Source organism: Alnus glutinosa, chromosome 2 (assembly GCF_958979055.1).
Source record: "Alnus glutinosa chromosome 2, dhAlnGlut1.1, whole genome shotgun sequence".
Lineage (NCBI taxonomy): Eukaryota > Viridiplantae > Streptophyta > Magnoliopsida > Fagales > Betulaceae > Alnus > Alnus glutinosa.
The window spans coordinates 423083-429082 of record NC_084887.1 but is presented as its reverse complement, the minus strand read 5'-3'; positions in this window follow the sequence as shown (position 1 = coordinate 429082).

Below are 6000 nucleotides of genomic sequence, written 5' to 3'. Positions count from 1 at the left end.
GTGCTAGGATGTCTTACTTCTGCTCACTATGAGAACACACCACTATTTGGCCTTGTTGACAATCTATCTTCTCCTTATTTGATATTGTAGACGTGTTGCTTCTTGGTATTTGACTTGGCATGAAAGGTTCCAATGACAATCTTCTCCTTATTTGACTTGGCCTTAAAGGCCCTCCCCATAGTAAGTAAAGGGGCTTTGGGGCCTCTCTCTTGGGGAGCTTGGCCTACTTGCTTGGGGCAGGTGGACTCTACAGCTTTGTATTTGTCGGGTTGCTCGCTAATGAACAAGCAATAGATTGTGTTGTGCTAACGTAACGAGCAAGCAACGACTTTTAGTGTTGGCAGCTCAATTTGTTGCTCTTGTTTTGGATAGCGAATAAAACCGATCTAACAAGCTGGGCTCTACCTGCATAAGAAAGAATTTTGAATTTTACAATTACTGTTTGCAACAAAGCATTGCAATCTACCTTCCTTAAATTTGAAGAGATAAGGTGGACACCAAAGGTATCTACCCTTTACACTTTCTCTTAGCCTCTTAGGCTTGGGTGTTGAAAGACTCATTGATTCCACTAGTCTTCCCTTACGCATTCAGTCGCTTCACCAATGTGAATAGGTTATATAGAAGGGTGGGTTGGTTATATACTCTTATGCAGGGCTGGGAATTCAAGTTGGCTGGTCGGGCTCGGGTTAACTTGCTTGACCTACCAACTTGTTAGGACTTAGGAGTCAACCTGAACACGACTAGTTTAGATAAACGGGCCACGTCCTTCAATTTGAACACGACCCACGAGTGAGCCAACATGACCTGCTTAATAAATGGGTCGACCCGTTTGACATGTTTAGACCTAAAAGCAACTTGTTTGACTTGATTCGACACTACTTGTTACGATCCAAATGCAATCTGTTTGACTTGTTTGACCCATTTCAACTTGTATTTATTATATAAAAATATATATAATTTCACAAGCGGGTCAATAAACAGGTCGACTTGTTTATGACTCCGAACCAGTTTATACCAAATCTTAACCCTTTAATGCCGTGTTGGATTTGTGGGTAGTGTAAAAAATTGACAGCCCGACCATTTGGTATGGTATGGCATGTATTGCCCCAAAACTATAGATCAGATGGCACCGGATGAGAAACTCAATTCTGCACTGCTACTGTCTATTGAGCTGAGTCGTGGGAGTTGCCCTCCAAGGGATTCGTGGAATTTCTGCCGTTGCTTGTTGGGTTTGAAACCTCATACCAAGAGGAAGATTCCAAACAAGTACAAAGAAGTGGATTTCGAACCAAGAGACAATTCGGACTATCAATTCAAAGAATCCCGATCTCTCCAATGTACTTTGGCTTAATTAATGGTAGGTAAACATTAATTATGTCGGCAATCCACCTTTTGAATGATCAACATATATGCAGGCCTAAAATTCGATTGTGTGTGCAAATATACCAGCAAAAACTAGATGACAGAAAGGAGCAGCTAGCCACGGACTCCTCTTTGCAAGCCTGCCTAGTGCCTAGATGTCATCTTACGTTATTTTTTTTAAAAAAAAACTTGTCAAGATTCAACTAGATATTGACCCATTAGAGGCAGCACAAAATCAAATGAACGGCTATTTGCCTCTTTGGATTTACCGACATCCCAAGACATGAAAACCATAGTCAATCCTTTTAGTACCGGCCGGTAATTGGCACCCTACATTGTTTCCAAACTGCAAAAACATGTTCAAGAAGTTGCTCAAAGTCCATAAGCTCACTCCTTTCCAACGTCCTAAGCCAGCCGCCTCGGCCGAGAGGGAGGAGGAAAGCTTCTTTACCCCCTTGAAAATCGTCCATGCCGGCGGGATGGTGGAGTGCTTCTACATGGCGACTCCTGCAGCCAGGATTATGGAGAAGTACCCGTCTTTCTTGCTTGCTCGGCCGCAAGTCTTTAGGCAGCCGTGGGATTCTGTCGTCAGGCCAGATGAGATTCTTCACCCGGGTGAAAAGTTCTTTGTTGTCCCCCGACGCACTGTGAGGAAGCTCAAGAGAAGAATCACGAAACCCAGTTCAGAAAATCCTGCGGATCCTTTCATGTCACAGTCTTCGAATGAAAAAACAAGGTCCCAACAGATCAAAGATGGGTTTTCAAGAAATGTACGTAACCCCCGTGTTTGTGCAAATACAAAGCACAGTTCTTGTGACAAGCACGATATCACGCAGAAGAAGCTTGGGGTTGGTAGTGGTGCGATGATGGTAGAGAAGAAAGGTAAGGAAGGGGACTACTCAAGGAGGAGCTCGAATCCTGATCAGTCTCATGGAAGGAAGATCAGGGGGATACGGAATGGTGTGACAGTGACATGGCAGCCATCGCTTACATCTATCTGCGAGAGCCTGGGGAACTGATCATAGAGATATTTTTTTTTTTTTGTTTTTTTAGATGAATGATTAATTCCATCATAGAGATGTTCTTCTTTAATCTCCTTATGTATGATTCGTTACTAACACTTATCTTTGAACAAATCAACATATATTGTTATTTCTTTAGTTCCACACTTAGACAGTACTCAGATATATGAATTAATGGAATAAAAGAGATTATGCCTGGCCCTCTGGTTTCCTCTCGCCGCCGTGAAACCTAAGTTGATGCCAGTTCTCGTCTCCTCTTTGACCTCAGAGTAGGAGTTTTCAGTCCAGCCCTCTAATCTACCCCTTATACCTTCCTGTGTCGAGTGCAATTAAAGGTTGGTATGGTGGATTCGCATGGTGTTTCTGGTGTGTCCTTCCCATACACTGTTGGTGAACAAAATAGGAATATTGTTATCTCTGTGGATGACACGAAGGTGTTAAGATCAAAAGGGAGTAGGTGCTTGATTGGCTGACTGGGTGAAGCAAGAAAGATCAACAAAGATGCCTTCAAGACTCTTCTCACTCGGATTTGGCGGATTAAGGGTAGTGTCTTCTTCAAGGAAATTCATGATAACCTGTGGCTGTTTGAATATTCTGAGGATGAGGACCTGCGGTGCAGGCCGGAAGGGAGACCTTGGTCGTATGACCGGACCCTGTTGGTTGTTAATGAATTCGATGGTAGGACCCCTACATCCCAGATGGTGTTCTCACATGGATCCAAATTCACGACATGCCACTTGAGTGCATGAACCGTGGTGTTGGAAGGAAGGTAGGGGAGACTTTGGGCAAAGTAGAGGAAGTTGATGTTGTAGATGATGACGTGGGTTGGGGGTCGTAGTTTGCGTATCCGGGTGGCAATTGACCTGTATGACTGTATGAACCTCATGAACGTGGTCGATCCCGATAGAAAAGATAAACGAAAGCAGAAAAACGAAATGCTCTTAAGGCGCGTTATAATGTCGTTTTCCTTAAGAAATTATTTGTCCCCACCAGAAAGGTATGTAAAAAGGTTACAACAAATATTTCTCCAGGATACAATGGAGCCCAGAATCCTCTGTTTGTTTAATTGCGTTTTGCACTAACGAAAAATTAAACCTGAACACTTTCAGATTTTTCTATTATAGCAAGAGACAGACAGAGACTTTTTTTAATTTTAAATACAGAAGGTATCAGAAAAAACATTGAAGATAAAAGAAATTTTGTTATTTCTTTTATTAAATACTGTATAACAGTTATTTCTGTATATTTCTGATAACTGGACAACAGTTACTTCTGTATAATATTGAAATAACTGCTAATCCAACCATCCATAACTGCTTAAGTAACAGCCATAAACTGCTGTTTTAACAGACACTTAAATCTGACCATCAGATCAAATAACTGTCTATGATTGATTAATAATAACCATTACATCGTTATTAATTAATCTCAACCATTAGATCAAATGTGATTTGACCTTACAGTTTATTTATTTGATTGTCCAGTAAATCCAACCACTGAATTTACCTAAGAAGCATCATATGGTTTAGATTAAACCATAATATTGTTGTTGTCAAGTTTGAGTTAAACCGTAACTGTTGTTTGCATTTCATTGGTTTGCTTAAAGTTTTGAACACATCATGTCTTTAGGAATCTGAATATTTTGACTTATTTTTGGGCTAGTGAGCCAATTAGAAAGCTTAAGGGAGTCGAGCATTGCACAGCCTACACATAAAAAAAAAAAAAAAAAAAAAAAAAAAAAAAAAAAAACACACACACACACACACAAAAATAGATAACTAAAATAAAATAAAATAATTTGCATATCTTCCCTTGGTCGTTTCATTTGATAGGGATTCCAATGATTTTTGAGGTACTTATCCTGAGATTAAAATGAAACATCATGATTGCATATTGATTTCACTCTACACTTTTGAGAAAATATGAAGTCTTTATTGTCCATTAATGAGTGATTTGATGTTGGATCCCCTGTTGATGTTTATGATGGGGTTTGTCTTTTTAAGCATGCCAATGACGTATGAACCATGGTTTGTGTAAAAAACTCTTTCTTATTGACAACATAGTGTTTTAATGTTTGTGGGTATCATTTCTGGCAAACCCTCACGAGACTTCACTCGTCCATTAGGGAGTCCTAGGGGTTTAAAAGGCTTGTTGCATATGTTAAATGCAATCGTTTCTCCCACGAAAGAGGACTTATGTTTCATGCTTTGATTTTGTTTTTCATTTTGTTTTGCTAAGGGACTAGCAAAATGTAAGTTTGTGGGTATTTGATGAGTGCCAAAAAGTGTATATTTGGACCCCCTTAATTTACATTAGTTACACCTTTAGTTTTGTTACTTTTTGATGTTTTGTTTAGTTTTAGTGTTTTTGCGTTTTGCAGGGCAATAAGAGAAAAATGACAATTTTCAAGGCAAAAATACATAGAAAAGCTGGATTTTCGGAAGTGCTGAAAAAGTAGATCGATCGAATATTAAGTAGATCGATCGAAAAGTAGATCGATCGAATTTTTGCGGGACAGAAACCCTAGCTAACTCTATAAATATGTCTTTTTCTCATTTTCTCAATAAGAGGAGCCGCGGCGGAGACCGTTTGGGCGCCCCCAGGGGCCGATTTTGCTCTAGTTTAGGGTTCTTAGGTGATTTTCACCTAAAACATCCTTCCTTTGTAAGTTTTCTTTGATTTTAATACATTCTTGTAGTTTATTTATGCTTTCCTTAGTTATGTGTAAAGGGTTGAGGATGAAACCTCACCATTGAATAGAAATTGAGTTTCATTGCTTGTTTATGCTATTTGAGTTTATGGGCTTTGATTTCTCATTGTTCTACTCCGATTTTTTAGATTATTATTGGATATCTCTTGTGATTTCCGGATACAAGTGATGATTTGATATGGTTTCATTAAATTGATGGCTTGGGTTTTCATTTATGTTGGATATTCATTGTGTTTCATTCTTTGAATACATTTGATGATTTAGTTGAAACTAGATATCTTTTGTGATTTGTGGAAGAATGGATTCATTGAATGATTTAAACAATTTTTGAAGCAAAAGTAGAGCATACCTAAGATTTGTATGAGAGAATTCGAAATATGTGTGATGAGCATGAGACTATGTTGTTGTGATTTGGTGGGTGTGGATTCCAAAACCCTAGACCCCTTTATTTTCATTAATTTTGTTTATGTTTTATTTTATCAAAAACCCCTAAATTTGGAACTAGGTTAAAATAAGATTAGTTCGAATAGAGATTAATTTTCGCAACTCAATTCCCTGTGGGATCGACCTCGCACTTGCAAAACGCTATATTGCAAACGATTCGTGCACTTGCGAGTATTATAATTTGCACAACAGAGTGCTTTTATTCCAGGACATTTGATTACTGACAACATTCTTACGGCCTATGAGACCATGCACCATATGCAAACTGGTATGTGGAGTAAGGTGGGGTACATGGGGATTAAACTGGATATGAACAAAGGCTTATGACGGGGTGGAATTGATTTTTTTTGGAGGCCGTCATGCAAAGCTGGGTTTTTCGAACCTGTGGATTTCTTGGATTATGACTTGTGTTTGATCTGCGTCTTATTCTGTTCTGGTCAATGGGAATCCCGTGGGAGAGAT